The sequence below is a fragment of the Rhinolophus sinicus genome, linkage group LG04 (genome assembly GCF_036562045.2).
Source record: "Rhinolophus sinicus isolate RSC01 linkage group LG04, ASM3656204v1, whole genome shotgun sequence".
Classification (NCBI taxonomy): domain Eukaryota; kingdom Metazoa; phylum Chordata; class Mammalia; order Chiroptera; family Rhinolophidae; genus Rhinolophus; species Rhinolophus sinicus.
Window position 1 is genome coordinate 147719638 of NC_133754.1, and position 17961 is coordinate 147737598.

The following is a 17961-nucleotide window of genomic DNA, read 5'->3' on the forward strand; positions in this document are numbered from 1 at the left end:
TGATAACCATTTCAATTTCTCTCACTCTTTCTTCTAACATTTCAGTCTTTAGTTATTATCTATTGACATCCTATAAATTTTAATTCTCTTATACACCACTGTCACACACACATATATACTTTAATCCCCCATCCAAATGGTATATAACCTTATTTTTATTAGACAAATATTCAGTGTTTACATGATCATTACTATATAAATATTATTCACAATGAAGTACATCAAATATTTCAATTACCTTTCTTGCATGCTTTTCCCCCTAGACTTAATTATTGCATTATTTCTGTCCATATTTTGTTCATTTCTAAGAATCAATCATCACTTTATCCCCAAACTCTCTAAAGGAAGAATAAAATTTTTTGATGTGTTCAAATATATCAAAGACATATAGTTTATCTTTTTGTTTTTCTTTCCCCCTGGGAATATTTCTCCTCTGGAGGTCACCTTCTTCCTGCTCCACTCTGGACTGCTTTCTAGGTCTGCTGCAGTTGTCATCTTGGGAATCTCACCATCATGCTGGGGATTTCCTTTTATCCTTCTGTGTCTTGTATCCTCCATTTTTTGAAACCCATACTTTTTCTTTCTTAGTTTGCTTTCTGGTTTTAGTAGAATACATCCTCTAAGCTTTATGAGAAAGGGCATGTGAGAATAAATTTGGGGGACATTAAATATCTGCAACCCTCTTATTTGATGGGTAGTTTTCCTGGGTATAGAAATCTAAATTGAAAATTATTTTTCCTCAGAATTTTGAAGGTATTCTTCCATTGTCTTCTAGTTTCCAATGTTGCAGTTGTGAAATTCAATGCCATTCTAATTATTGATCTTTTATGAGGTGTTTTGTTTAGTTACCTTCAAAAGCTTTCAGAATCTTCTCTTTCTCCAATGTACTGAAATGTCACAGTCATGTCCTTAAAGTAGAATAGGAGGGTCTTTTATCATTTTGCTGTGGTGGACCTTCAATAGACTTTTCAATCTGGACTTATGTTTTTCAGTTCTAGGAATTTAGAAAATATATTTCTTTGATGATTTTATCCCATTTCTTTTCTCTGTTCTTTCAAGAAGTTCTTGAAAATTATTCAAATATTGTATCTGGACTCTTTGTTCTACTATCTAAACTATTTTCTTGGTTTTACCTTCAAACTCTTCTTTGAAATTTTAATCTCTTCTATTGTTTTAATTTTTAATATTCTTGTTGACAGAATCTTTTCCTTTTATAGCCTCCTGTTCTTATTTTATGGAAGAAATATCTTTTCTTATTTCTTTGAGGAAAATAATTATGTATTTATTTGAATGTTCTTTCGATCAAGGCATTTGTTATACCCTCTAAAATTATTTTATTTTATTTAAATTTTTATTTTGGTCTCTGGTTTTCATATTTGAGACTTTTCTCAAATGTCTGATGATCCCTTACTGTCCATAATGAGGCTTTAAACTGTTAACTGCATCGCCTAGCTACCTCTAAGGACGACACACCCAAAGGACAGGCTGGGCAGGCAGTAGAACCCGCTAAAGTGTATCTGGCCCTGTAGAGTCAGCCTCTGCACAACAGCTCCTTCTCTATAGTCACCACCAGCCAGTTCTCACAACCAATCAGCTCAAGGGTCAACCCCTCCCATTGACATGCAAACAGCAACCAAGGCTCAACTACAATAGGAGGGCACACAACCCATATAAGAACACTCCTAGAGCACCCAGTTCAGGTGACCAGGGAGACTGTGCCACTAGGCCCCACAGCACACCTACTACATAAGGCCACTCTACTAAGAGTAGGAGGCATAGCAGCCCTACCTAATACATAGAAACAAACACAGGGAGGCAGCCAACATGGGGAGACAAAGAAACATGTCCCAAATAAAAAAATTGAACAAAGCTCCAGAAAAAGAACTAAACAAAATGGAGACAAGCAATCTATCAGATGCAGAGTTCCAAACACCGATTATAAGGATGCTCAGTGATCTTACGGAGAACTTCAGTAGAGAGATAGGAAACATAAAAATGGAGATTAAAAAAAAAAACATAAAAAAAGAACCAGTTAGAAATAAAAACTGTAATAACTGAAATGAAGAATACATTAGAGGGAATCAATAGTAGATTAGATGAAGCAGAGGATCAAATCAGTGATCTATAAAGTAAGGTAGCAGAAAACACCCAATCAGAAGAGCAAATATTGCTGGGCCATGGAAAAGAATGGGTTCTTGCCATCTACGGTGGCATGGACGGATGGATGGCCCTGGAGGGTATTGTGCTTGCTGAGTGAAGTGTGTCAGACAGAGGAAAAACAGATGCAATGTAATTTTGCTTATATGTGGAATCTAAAGAACAAAATAAACAAACAAACAAAAGAGAAACACACTCATAGATACAGAGAACATTTTGATGGTAGCCAGATGGGAGGTGGGATGGGTGAAAAAGGGGAAGGGATGAAGAAGTACATATTGTTTGTTACACAATAGTCATGGATATGTAGGGTATAACATAAGGAACACAGTCAATAACATTGTGATATTATTGATAGCATTGTACAGTGTCAGATGGTTGCTGGACTTATCATGGTGATCTCTTCTTTAGATATATAAATGTTGAATAACTAAGGTGTACGCCTGAAACTAATATAATATTGTGTTAGCTGTCTTTTAATAAAAATCTTTTTTTTTAAAAAAAAAGAATGTTCATTTTAAAACAATGGTGCTTTATAATCCCCACAATACTATATATCCCACAATTTTGTCTTTGTTAGAAAATGGCCCATATTTGGCTGGACATAGATTGTACTTCTAAAGTATTACATTATTAAATTTAATTACTTAAGGTTTAAACTTTACTGTCAATTTCTAGCAAATAAGAAAGCCTTCTGTAAAGTATGCTTTCCTTTAGTCTAGGGAGCTATATTTGTACTATAGTTAACAAATAGACTACAAAGTTGCATTCTTGGCCCTTTTTTCTTTGCACAATTGGTTAAATCAGTTTTTTTGAAAAAGGGAGTTTTGGGTTTTGTAACTTTGCTATGTGACTTGAAGAAGCTGAGGAAGAAATGCTAAGCAAGTTTGGCTTTGGTTGAAGGGGAAGATACCAGAGTTTATAAATGTCTCAGGTATTTCCAATAAATTGGAGGTCACCAGAAAAGATGTTAGGATAATAAATCTAGCTTCTAAGTATATACTCCCTTTACCCAGCAGGGAGCCTCCTGGGATCATTTGTCTGCTGTTCATTATCTTGTCTGCATTATTCAACAGCTCTGTTCTTGCTCAATGGGCTTCAGAGAGCTTTTAACAGCTGCAGCAACCTTCAATTTTTACTTAAGTTCTCTTTCTTTTTGTAACAGAAAGAAAAAGAAGACGAAAAGAAAGAAAGAGAAAAGAAACAGAAAAAAACACACAAAAAAAACTCTAAGAAAAGGAAAAGAAAGGAAACCTGTCTTTGATGCCCCACACCTATCTACGTGATTGAGCCCATTGCAAAACTGAGGTTGTTTATTTATTTCACATTAACTGTATTAGTGTTATAAAGTAATATTTGGGATGCCAAAGAGAAAGTTTACATGCAAATACTAAGAATACAAGGATTTAAAAAAATCCCAAACCATCTAAATGATATAATGGAAAGGCAAAAGAACGCTAAATTTCTTAGCGATATTAAGTTTAATCTTTATTTTAAGAAAAAGTCCCCTGTGTGATAAACCAAGAAAGCTTTTTAAAATCACCAAAAAATCTATTACAATACTGAAAGAGACAAAAAGCCTTGAAGAAAGGGAGTAGCCAGTTTATTAACTTACCCAAGTAAAAACCTCTACATTTGATTTGTTTCAATTAGGACATACTTAGCTGCTCTCAGGTTAAGTTGGTTTTCAGGAAGGTTGACATTATTCATGATCATGATGTGACTTAATAGAACTCTCTTAAATCTAACTAACCTCAAGCTATTGAAGTAAAATACAGTATGGTATAGTGTTTATTAACCAGATGATGGATAAATTAAAATACAAGAGTTTTTCCAATGACCAGAAGCAGGAGTCCTACTTGAAAATAAAAATACCTGATGGAAAGGACTACTAAAAATGGCTAAGGAATGGGCAGAACAAGCATTTAACAAGGAAGTTAATGGTCTTATCAAATGCTGAGTATTTAATCAAAGTTATGTGAGATTCAGAGGATTCATGAATATTTGTCATCAAGACTATGAAGACCCACTATGATCAATTTGTATTGATCCCAACATCTAAAGGTAAAGAATATAAAAAGGCTGAGAAGAATGGCAAGCTGATAAACAAAGTAGCATTTAAAAATAAATCCACCTCATGTCATTCATAAGGAATTATTTAGTTATCCAATGATAATGTGATTTGTAATTAAAACTACATGAATAATCCATTTTACTATGTGGGCTATACGTTGGACTAGAATGTGTTCAGGATGGGAGCGTGAGGAAGGAATATTTGTGGACAAAATAAAGAAATTTAAACTTGCTCCCATGGCCCTGAGATTCTCTGATCTTCAACAAGAGAATAAGGTCTGCAGAGGTGACAGTCCATATCCAGAATGGAATGTCTTGATCTATGTATGATAACAAGGGACTGCAATTTCCTAGCATTAGATCATCATATTAAAAACCAAGGGAGCTTTTCAGCACCACCATTTCATCAGATTAAGATCCTTAGTGTACAAAACACAGCTCGTTAGCCACCCAAAGTCTGAAAGCATCTCTAAAGTGGCATAGAAATGCTAAGTAGTCTCAGACACCTGGACAATGCCTGCATCCAAGTAAAAACCAAAGACCTTCTCAATTATTAGGATATTTTTTACTGGGAAAAATCTAGATAATAAGCTGACTCCGTGATTGGGAAAAACGTAAATAAATGCCTGCAACTTTTATCCAGATCCATGGTGTAGTTTTATCCAGACCTCCCAAACACATTACATATTATGAAAGCAAATGACTTTTGTTACTTGCTTTCTAAGATGTATGAATAGCAGCACAATAAAACTGCAAAAGCTATATACTGCCTTTCAAAATTATTTTCTGAATTATTAAATGTCTCAGATCTAAAGCTACTTCCTTCAACTATTAAAATTCAGTATGTAAAAGTAGCTCCTAAAATTCAGATCCAATTAGGCATTTGCCTTATGTATTAATTCCCTTTCTTAGACAAACTAGACAGTCAATCTTGAGATTCAGTAAATCTGATTCTCATCATTTCCACCCATTGTTATGCAGTTAGCACAAAACGAAAGGTTTAAAATGGGACACCATTAAAGCAGCTCCAGTGTCACAAAGTAAGCATGGAGATTGATTTTGTGAAAATAACTCCAATGTTTTGTGTTTGTTTCTGTTTTTAATTTCACCACTGCTAGAGTTAAGTCTCAGGTTTCTACTCTCAGGGAAAAGATAATTAGTCAATATATTTTTTTAATCTGATTTCCATATTGTCTGCCAACCAAGACAATCTAAATAATAATAAGAAAAAAAAATAGACTCTCCCAAATGTATCATTTATACCCCAAATGTCTTTTAAAAAGCTTCCAATGTAAGAAAAGCTCTGCGAATCAATTATATATAATTAGAAAGAAAAAAAGGCAGTAGGTAAGCTCAAAATTTAAGTATAAACAAACCATACGATGTTCAACTAAATTTTTGGTTTTGCAGATTTACAAAATGCTCTCCAGTCTTCACCATTCACTCTTTTAAAGAGGGTATCCTGGCCTCGGGTAACTGGAAACATCTTTATTTAGTTTCCATATTCTTTATATCATAGTGGTTTCTGCTTCACTCTGACTTCAGATCAGTCCAAGAGAACCAAAGGGTTTTTTTTGAAGGGTGGGGAATATGTCCTTGTGACAGTTGTGGGGAATATGTCCTTCCCTTTATCTATTAACTTTGCCCAGACAGTTTTCTGTGTGTGGAGAAATTGTTGATTAAAACTGACATCACTACAGAAAGAACAAAACCCAGAGACTGTGGCATGAAGTGCTGGCTAACGACCCTGCTAAGTGTAATACAATTCCTGTCCATATAGGAGGCTCATCCACGAGACATAACTATGTGTTTTTAAGGAACTCAGACACAGAGATGGAACATTTACCACATACTACCTGGGATCAGCAAAGTATGGCCTGTGGGCTGAATCCAGCATGCCACCTGTTGTACATCATACGAGCTAAGAATGATTTTTACATTTTTAAATAGTTAAAAAGAATCAATAAAAAAAAAGAATCAAAAGAAAAAAATATTCATGATACATAAAATTATACAAAATTCTAATTTTAGTGTGCATAAATAAAGTTTTATTGGGACACATCCATTCTCACTCATTTACATATTGTCTATGTCTGCTTTTGCACAATGCCAGAGTTGAATACTTGCTACAGAACATCTGGCTGGCAAATCCTAAAATATTTACTAACTTGCTCTTTATGGAAAGAGGGGCTAGAGTCTGAGCTAGGAGTAATGTGTGTATTATTCCATCTAAACAACTATAATTCCAAAACATTTTAGGAATTGAATTCATTCCTCATCATTGTTTAATCATTTGTATATTTTCATTTTATTTAAGGAAGTTTCTTCCTCTCAAAGAAATATATTGCCAATGTCAAAATTTTTTAAATTTGTGATTGCTAGAATAGTAGTACAAAGATAAGTGACTTTTCCCCCCCTGTATTTTTTTGTCTTATAAGAATTTCTATCTTTTTTCTTTCTATCTTTTTATAAATTTTATAAAATTGACCTCTATAAAAATAAGAGTTGGAAAATTCCACATCCCTTAGAAATAAAAAACAAAACAAAACAAAAACAAAAACCCTAGCTTCTTCTCAGGCCAAGAGTCTGTAAGTCTGCAATATATATACTTTCCCAAACAAGGATGGCAAACTTGGCCACTGAAGCAGCTGTAAAAATGGAAATGCAATCACAAAAGGAGTTATCAGCCTTATGAATTGAGGCATCTTGACACTACTTGACATTCATTCTCAATTACCAAGTTCAGGTTTCTTACCTTCATTGAGCAGCACTACAGAACACCTCACATAAATGAGTGGATTCTGGGCAGCCATGATGGTGTAAGTAGCATGCTTCACTTCTTCAAGGGACTTGGGTCAGCCAACAAAGCACTAAGCATTAAATTATTTCTGACAGCAGCCACAGGCTATTAGAATGTAACCCGCCTTTCTGTTTCAGATGTTTATCTTTGAAGAAACCACTCACATCTTTATAGCAGTCATAAAGTCTGTTGTAATGATAAAAATAAAAAAGACATTTAACCTGTACCTACACACTGGAGCAGAACTCTCAACATATTAATTGCCTTCTCTGATACTTTCTTAACTTCTAAGTTATAAGGTAAGACTTGTGGAGAGTTCAAAATGGAGAAGGGTTGCTATGGAGTCAACAGGACAGGAGTCTGGGATTTATCAGATAACTTGTTTCCCAAAGAATAGGGATGGAAATGCATAAGGAAAGTTGAGTTTTGTCTAGACATGTATGCTTTTGTTGTAAAGTGTTTATAGTAACCTCAAGAATTATAAGATACAGAAATATCTATAGCATCTTTGGAATGTGACATTTCATAAAATTGTACAATATTAGAACTCAAAGGAATTTATATTTTATATTTCATCTCTTGTATTGAAGTATAATTGACATTTAAAATTTTATTAGTTTCAGGTGTACAACCTAATGATTTGATATTTATATATATTGCAAAATGAGCACCACAATAAGTCTAGTTAACATCTATCACCATACATAGTTCCAAAATACTTTTCTTGTAATGAGAAATTTTAAGATCCACTCTCTTATCAGCTTTCAAACAGGCAACACAGTATTATTAACTATAGTTGTTATGCTGTATATTATGTCCCCATTACTTACTTATTTTATAACTGGAAGTTTGTACATTTTTTTGACTCCCTTCACCAATTTTCCCTGCCCCACTGCCCTTTATATTCATCTCTTTATTGAGTGTCTAGCATGTTTCAGACACTGTGTTAAACAAATACATGTACGAGGTTGGACAATTAAGTTCGTGAACTTGTTGCAACAATGTTGCTAACCTGTTTTTGATATCAGAGGGATTATTCATTATGAATTAGTACCAACTGTCCAAACAGTTAACAAAGTTTACTATTTGGAAGTGCTGAAAAGGCTGCGTGAAAAAGTTAGATGACCTGAACTTTTTGCCATCAATTCATGGCTCTTGCATCACAACAATGCACCAGCTCACAGGGCACTGTCTGTGAGGGAGTTTTGAGCCAGGAAACAAATAACTATATTGGAACACCCTCCCTACTCACCTGATCTGGCCCCCAATGACTTATTTCTTTACCCGAAGATAAAGGAAATACTGAAAGGAAGACATTTTGATGACATTCAGGACATCAAGGGTAATACGATGACAGGTCTGATGGCCATTCCAGAAAAAGAGTTCCAAAATTGCTTTGAAGGGTGGAGTAGGTGCTGGCTTCACTGCATAGTTTCCCAAGGGGTATCCTTCGAAGGTGACCGTAGTGATATTCAGCAATGAGGTATGTGGCACTTTTTCTAGGATGAGTTCACGAACTTAATTGTCAGATCTTGTAGGACTGTGCAATCATGTTTAATGCTACTAAGGAAAGGAAAAGAGCACTGTGAGAACCTAATGAGAATGATCTACGTCAGGTTAGGGGATGAGTAAGTGTCGTAAGTTTTCTCTGAGGAAAGGACATTTAAACTGGGATGTGACAGAAGAGGAGACGTTAGGCAGGAAAAATGTTCCATGACCAAATGGCCTATGATGGGAAGAAGTGTGGCCCTCTCAAGTGAGTAAACAGGTCACTAAGGTTTAGAGACATATATTGCACAAATTTTGATCCCATCAACATGAATAGAGAAGATGATTACACTTCTCTGGCATATTTACTGATTGAAATTGAAATTTTAATTTTTAGAAAAGAGATGTGATATGAGCTAAGTTATTTAATTTGCAATTTTGTACTCACTTTACAAAATCATGTGGTTAGTAGAAAAATTAAAGTTCGGAAAAGTGCTTACATGGAATATGTAAATATGTTCAATATCTGAATTTTCTCAGCTTTTTTTTGGTGTAATCCTAGTTGTAACGAGATTTTAAGGAATGGGAATGGAAATTTGTTTCCTATCTTCGTGTGTATTACCATGACTAAGATGTTTTGGTTTTAGAAACCATTTGCCCAGGAATGTGCTCAAGAATACCCAAGAGTTTCAGGGCAATGTTGCAATCTTGTCTCCTATAAAACCACACATGACAAGAGATTCATCCCTTTCTTACATACGGTGTTTCCCCGAAAATAAGACCTAGCCAGACAGTTAGCTCTAACACATCTTTTGGAGCAAAAATTAATATAAGACCTGGCTTTATATTATATTGTGTTAGATAAGACCCGGTCTTATATTATAGTAAAATAAGACTTGGTCTTACATTAATTTTTGTTCCAAAAGACGCATTAGAGCTGATTGTCCAGCTAGGTCTTATTTTTGGGGAAACAGGGTATAGAGCTCTGGTAAATACAACACAAAGGAAAAGGCCAATAATCTAATAGGAAAAAGTGGATAAAGGATTTAAACAGGCAGTTTACAAGAAATACAAACAGCCTTGAACATGAAAAGGTGTTCAACCCCCACTCTCAATGAAAGAAATTCAAGTTAAAACTACATTGAGATATCATTTTCAACAACTCATTAACAAAGATGAAAACATTGATAATGTAGAATCATGGGAAGAGTGTGGGGGATTTTCACATACAGTCTTGATGGGAATATAAATGGGTACTTTATTTGTGGAACAATTAGCAATATCTATCCAAATGAAAATTTCCATACCTCTTGACTAAGCACTCAGTCTTCATTCTAAAAATTCATCTATCACTCCAATTGTAAAATAAAACATAATTATGAATATATTATACTAGTATTGTTTGTAAAAGAAATTAAAAGTGGAACTAGCCAAATTGTTCAACAATTGGGGTCTGGATAATAGCATACATACCCTCTCCAGACAATGAAATACTACACAGCCATTAAAAGAATGAGGTAGATGTATCCCTGTTTGCTGATATGAAAAGAACACCAACATATAGTAAATGAAAAAAGCCACGGACAGTGTGCATAGTAAGATTCATTAGTATTTTTCTAAAGGTACATGTATATTGTGGGCTGAATATATATCCCCCCAAATTTGTATGTTGAAGCCCTAACCTCCAATATATCAGAATGTGACTATATTTGGAGATTGGCCCTTTAAAGGGAAATTAAGTTAAAATGAGGTCATTAGGGTATACCCTAATCTCATCTAACTGGTATCTTTATAAGAAGAGATTAGGACATATAGAGAGAGACCAGGGATGCATAGGGAAAGACCATGTGAAGACACAGAGAGAAGATGACCATCCACAAGCCAAGGAGAGAGGACTCAGGAGAAACCAAACCTGCTAGACTTCCAGTCTCCAGACTGTGAGAAAATAAATTTCTGTTGTCTAAGCCACCCAGTCTATGGTATGTTGTTACACCAGCTCTAGCAACCTAATTTAACATGTGTATGTATATGTGTACATGGGACATTTCTGAATGTATACCCAAGAAACAGTAGTATTTATCTTTGGAGAGGGTGATTAGAGGTCTGAGGTGAAAAGGAGACTTTTATACTGCTTTAATTTTTACCGTATAAATACATCTGTGTCTAGGTTGAAGATTTCGGATCTGATCAAGAAAAAGCCAGGTCCACGAGATGGCAGTATTGCACAACAAGTTTCATCTGGCAGAGTTGGGACAGACTTGCCTTTGACAGGAGGTAAATCCCTCACAGCAGGAGACCTCTCAGAGACAGTGGTGTCACAACCATAAGGGGAGGAAAGTCAGGATATCCTGGGGAAGAGGGTGTCTAGGCAATGTCGTTCAGCTGCAAGGTGGGGAGTCTCTGGGTCAGAGATCTTTGCAGTGGTTTGAAGCTACAGGGTTTGTCTCCCCTATGGCTAATAGATGGCGGGTGCGGGATCGTGGGGTATGCAAAACAAACAGGTTGTAAATGGCTAAAATCTGCTTATTTGGGCTATAGTTAAAGCAATTAGAAATGTAAAAATTTGAGTTTGGCATCAGTAGGCTTTGAGCTAACAGTGCATGCCTGCTGTGAAGAAATAAAACAATAGCGACCAATATACAGGGGCCATCTTTAACGAATTTATGTATCATCATCATCATTATCTTCATCAGATACGTAGTAGGAAAAAGAGATTTGTCCATGTAGAAGTTTCACTCTCTGAATAATAAGATAACAGGCGTTTTCACCTCTAATCTCCTCCACTGGGAGATCTCAGACCAAAGATGCCTGCCACCCATCCATAAACATACTATCCCTTCCCTGAATCCTCTATACCATGTCCTTCACCTAAAGCTGACAAGCTGGTGTGTTATGAACAGCATGGTTTTTATCTCTCCTGGGAACTCATTTTATATTTTCTCAAAATGAGTTGATGTACATTCATTGGTAGTATCCTACAGCCAATATGTGCAAAGAAGGAAATGATATCTGAGATATTTGGGTTATTCCACAAACAGAATATCTGTTTTCCCAAGCAGCAGAATTATCCCAAATAAGGCTTGGTGAGACACATGGGAGAGTGGAATCTTGCATAGTGTAATTTGACTAAATAACCGCTAAGGTTATTTTGTTTTTAAGTTATTCGATAATCTACTGCCCGATGTGATGCAAGTGGGAACTACAAGAGTCCCAAACGAGAAAAACCAGTGATAGCTTGTATAATAAGGATAGGGAATTTTCATAGAATTGTTAGGACTTCAGCTGAGCTTAGAAGGATGACATCATTTGTATAACAAGCAGGAAAACGTGTATCCAAGAGAAACATGGAATCATAATGCCAAATTCCCACTTCTGGAGAGGTGAAGTTAGCAAGGGCATCAGCCCCGAGTGCTTCTGCCAAAAGTGCAAGGTCCAAGACCAGATGAGTGGCCAAGACAAAGTTCTTACACATAGAAGCCACAGCAAAGGATTAGGCAGGTGAATGATCACTTGGAGGGAGATCAGGAGCAGATAAATGTTTCTGGACTAAGAGCTGAGGCAAAGCCGTAAATAAAATAACTTTGATAGAACTCAAAGGAATTAGCAAAGAAGTTTGGGAAGTGGAATGCAAATCAGTTCAGGATAAAAAGTTCAAAGGGAAGTCATGAAAATCTGAGGGTATAGTAAGTGCTCATTTTTAAGTTGTGCTCCAGGACAGTCTTCCAAGGTTAAGGGGCAATATGAGATAAAACAGCATTTCACAACCAGATGAGTCTTTCAGCAATTGTTCTACAGAAGAAAAGCTGATACCCAGAGAGGCTGGCTTGCCCAATATCACGTAATTATAGTTAATACATTTGCAGAGCAAAAATAAAGAAAATGGAACAATTGGTTTTTGTTTTGTTTTGTTTGTTTTGATCATTAAGGAGGTTGGCTTAGCTACAACCAAGAGGAAATTAAGAGAAAGTAAAGTGGTTCCTGATTTGGGCACCGTGAAAGATGGCAGAGAGCAAAGATTTGATATTATAAGAAAATATCAATTACCTCAAGCCTAGAAGATGAAAATATCCATTAAAACAGAGAGGAAGATGCAGATATGATGTTGTGTTGTGCGTGTATGTTTATGTGTACATAAAAATTTTTGATGTAGGCAGTGCTGATATATTCACTGCTAGTGTAAAACCCCTGAAGAGGGAAGGTATGGAAGGTAGAAACTCACCCCACTTTGTTTATGTAAGCATTTCAATCATTTTCATGAAAAGTGTAATCATTTCAGATTATATATATGATTATAATTGTTTTATTATGGTATATGTGAATGTGTATGATGAGTTGGTACTTTTTAAAGAACATATGAAAATATGAGCTATATGTGTATTTATATTAAGATGGGTGACGTAACTGTATTCTATCTCTGATGTCATATTGCTTCAATGCTGGAAAAATGAAATAATTCTTAAGCGAAGAGCCCCTTGAGGATATAAAACTTGTATTTGCCCTAATAAATGAGACTTGTAATTGACAGAAATAATCCTTAAGTTGTGAGTTTTCTTAGGACAATATTGTTTTCTTGGTGATAAAATGCTAAGGGCAAGATTTGATTTAATGATTTGGGACAAAAAAACATTGTCTTGGTCATCAGTCTCTATAGGATATTCTGAATTGTCTTTATTACTACAACTACTACTCTGTCCTCAGTAGTATTACTAGAAATATCCAGAGGGTGCCAAAAAAATGTATACACATTTTAAGAAAAGAAAAACTGTATTAAAATTGTAATACTCATTTTTTACCAATAACAGAAGATAAATACAAGTCATATTTGACTTCTGCAGTTACAAGAGGTGCTCGGAGTGGTTACCATCAGTGTCCAGACACTTCTGATTACAGCGAATTACTGCTTGAGCATAGATAACATCTGTTAAAATGTTTTTTGGCACCCCGGTATATATGTGTATATATATATATATATAACTTTATCATATAATTTTATCACTCCAGCCATAGATGACTATCAACTTGTATTTTTAAAATGTCGACACCGATAGTGGCCTATATAGTAAGGTGAGAACTGTATGAGTTTTTGAGAATTTGCTTAAATAAGTTTTCTAAAATTAAGCTCAGAATTTTTATAACATGCAAAGTTTAGTAGAGTGCAAAAAATATTTATGAAGACTTTACCTGATCTTGTGACCATTTACATAAACAATATATTTATGGTGCTTTTTAAACATTTGTAAAGTAAATCCAGAAGTTTAAAAGTTTTTGAAGTATGAACTACTTTATCTGTGCATAAAAACCCAGAGAATCTATAATTTACCTGATAATGAAATGTCATAGGTTGAGGTCAAACAGACTAGGAGAACCAACCGAAACTCTACTATGATGTAGTAGGGCGGAGAACATTGAAGAAAAATGAGTTGGAAATGAGAAAAAATAGCAAAACTCAATAGGATTAATAAAATATCAACATTATTTTTAAATGTTGAAGAAATTATAATCAACCCTAGAAGAGTTTAACGTAGGAAGTATATGTGTTAACTCTGAGGCTTATGACCATATGTGGCACGTACTTCTCATGTCACTAAACACAAATTTGGCTTTTATAACTAAAAGAGACAACTTCCTATACATTTGGCAGTTTTAATCATTCATAATTCCACAGGGACATATTTTTTATTGAATCAGTGTATATCATCTGAAATCTGCATTATTTAGTCAAAGTTCAGTTACTGGACTCATTAAGCAATATAAGAAGAATGAGGTTGCCAGTTATGTCTACAATATACAGGAAAATACATAAAATATGGTAGTATTTCATTAACAACTGTTAAGATCTCTTGGATTTTGTTTAGCTCTAAAATTTGGTGTTTACCCAAATTTATTATCTCATCCTTTCAATAGTTTATTTTTACTGATATAAAAACTAAGACTCACAGAGGTTATCTAGCAAAGTTGGAACGATAACCTATGCCTTCTCTCTGTTATTCATCAAACTTTGCTGATGTCCAGAAAAACAGTTCTCCAGGCTTTTTCTAGAAGCACATTGTCACTTCTATCTAATGTGGATATTCAGCCCCTATATGTGAGTATGGCTGTGTCTGTTCTACTTGTTGATTGTCTGTTCTGACTGAATGATTTTTTTTAACATTTTAAATATCACCCTTTTTCTAACCAAACCTATTCAGGACTAAGTTTCCAACATTATTAAGTGTATAGGGAATAAATACATTCTGAAGATTAATTGCACAATGTAAATGTTCGTCAAATTATTGTTACTGATTTTTGTTTAATGAAAAATATAACTGTTGAATTACTGAATAAACATTGGAACTTCACTACTGTTTATATTTATTACACAGGAGGGTTTTTTTTATTGAGAAGATAATATAATAGCAGGATGAAGAAAACTTAATCCCCAAAATAGAAGCAGCTATTTTTATTGGATTCTATATGTAGGGCTGCAATCATATTTTAATATTATGCTTCATTCACTTGACATGGTCATAAATATGTTCTTGCCCCTACATAGTTTTATTAGTCACATTTGAATGACTGCATACCATGTTAATGCGTATAGTTTAGATATTAACTATGACATTATCACTTTAAGATTAAATGTGGTAATAATGTTTTGACAAACCTCATATATTTGAATTTATATGATACAAGCCACTAAAAATATATGCTTTTTATGTAGTTTTATTTTAATGATTTAGGCTCTTGAACGCATTTTAATCCTTAAGATGTAAATTAGCTTAATTCAACTTGGAAAATGAATATGTACCTTGAAGGTATGAATTATTTTCACAATAAATACCAAATGATTTTGATTAATTTAACAAAAAAATTAAATCAATGTTACAATCTTGTGTACAGGATATTTCTATATAGTATTTGTATAGAAGTTGAGGAAAAGGTATCAACTTTGATAAAATTAGAATACAGTGAATTTGAATAAAAAGAATGGAGCCCTATTCAGGACCATTATGTTATTATAATATGCTATAATAGTAACATATCTAAAAATGTCATTTGGATATTCATGCTATCCTGGTTGTTTCATGTTTTGATTGCCACTCTTGCTTTAGTTCATACAACAGCGTGATTGCATTTGAGGTCAAATTCCATGCAAGCACAACTTAATGAAGTAAATTTTCATCTCACCAAAGTGTAACATTCTACCAAGCCTGTTCATTCTGCCAAGCCAATGCAGATCATTTAGGGTATAATTGGCTGCTACGGGCACTCGCACAAGCTGTGACATTTCAGTCAGCAACAGGGTAATATCTGGAAAGCCAAAGAAACAATTACATGCTGCAGAAGATAATTTGATTTGGGAAGGAAGAAAATATAAAATAAGCCAACTCGTTTCCACTTCAGATAGGTAGTGAGGAAGCTACAATACTGGTCATCCACCCCTCTTCTACAAAATGTGAGATGTTGGAGAAAGAGAAAACACTGACTTGACTAATACAGGATGAAATCATTGGGAGTCTTCTGTTTAGAGAAGCCAAATAAAATAAAAGGACCTGCAGACCATCTAATATTAAGGGAGGACAGAAAAGGACATTAATTTATAAAATGTCATTCAACTGATAAATCAATGAGAGAGAGAAAAAATCAAGAGGTGAATGGAAGAAAAAGAAATGAAAAGAATAAGGTAAGTAAGGGGAAAACACCTGTAAAAAAGGACACAGACCAAGGGAAGGTAGGAAAATATAAGGCCATCTAAAAAGTTGTGATGTAGATTATTTTAAATCTTATTTTCTCCAATAATGAAATAAATGTAAAACAATATAGCAATGAGATATCATTTTTGCCTATCCCATTAGCAAAAATTCAAAAGAATATTAGCACCCAATTTGGGCAAGTATGTAGGAAAAATCTCCTACACTATTGGTTGATTTATTGTTTTATTTATTTATAAATACATAAGCTGTGTGAAGCTAATGGGCAAAACTTTATTGAAATACTCAAACTCATTGATTCAGCAATTCCTTTTATTAGAAAGAGACTTATACAAGTATGAAAAGATATATGTACAAGGATATTCCCTACAGGATTATTTATGATCTTAAAAAATTGGGGGGAGAGGACTAAATGTGTGTCAGTAGGGCTTTGGTTAAGTAAATTATTGTATAGTCACATAGTGAAGTAGTATATGTAAATATAAAAGAATTAAGAAAATCTTTTATTAATACAATGTTCAATATATATTAGGTGAAAATGCCTATAGTACTGTGTTTCCCCGAAATTAAGACCTAGCCGGACAATCAGCTCTAACACATCTTTTGGAGCAAAAATTAATATAAGACCTCACGTTATACTATATTATTTTATATTATACCAGTATTATATTATATTATATTATATTATATTATACCCAGTATTAATTATATTATATTATACCCAGTCTTATAGTAAAATAAGACCGGGTCTTATATTAATTTTTTCTCCAAAAGACACATTAAAGCTGATTGTCCCACTAGGTTTTATTTTCAGGGAAACACGGTATTAGCAGCTTTAGTAGTGGCCATACTAGTAATAATAGTATTATTTAACAGTATTATTTAATATTTATCGAGAACTTACTTTGCATGTTATACTAAGCCCTTTATAAGCATTACCTCATAATTCTTACAAGAACCATATGATGTAGGCAGTATTTTTAACTACATTTAATGGATAAGAAGACCTGAGACTCAAAGAGATTAAATAATTTGCCTAAGGATGCTGATGAGGGCCAGAGCTGGGTTCCAAATCTAGGTAAGCCTGGCTCCCAAGTGTAGACTCTTAACCTAGATTCCTAGAAAATAGTGCGATCTAATTATTTTTCAGGAAGAACAATTTAGTAAATGCATAGAAAAAAATACAGAGTATTCACTAAACTATTCATATCCTTTATCTACTGAGGAGGAAGTTATGAGGGTGCTTTACATTCCTCCTTATTTCTACAATGTTTGTAAATTTTTATAACATTTCCTGTTTATAAGAAGAGAAATCATCAGATTAATAAATTGTTTGTTTTGTGAAAGTTAATTGCAAAATAGCACTCTAAAATCACTGAAAATGTCTTTACTCATGGTTCTCAGAACTTCCTAATCAAGGCTCCCCAAATGCCAGTCCATGAACTGAACACATCACAATCACCTAAGGAATATTTTATTGCACGTACCTATTCCTTGGCCCCAAATGCCCCTTCCTACCCAGTTCAGTACATCTGGGATGGGGCTCTGGAATTTACATTTTCAAAAATCTCCCCGGGTGATTCTGATACCCAGCCAGGTCTGGGAATCGCTGTCTAAGAGACTGTGATTTATGTAGATCAAAAGAGGAAAGAGAGAAAGTGCACCATATGATATATTAACTCTAATTTCATTTTGGAGGTGGCTTCACAGAGAAATGGTTGCTAAATGATCAGTATATATATTTCAGCACAT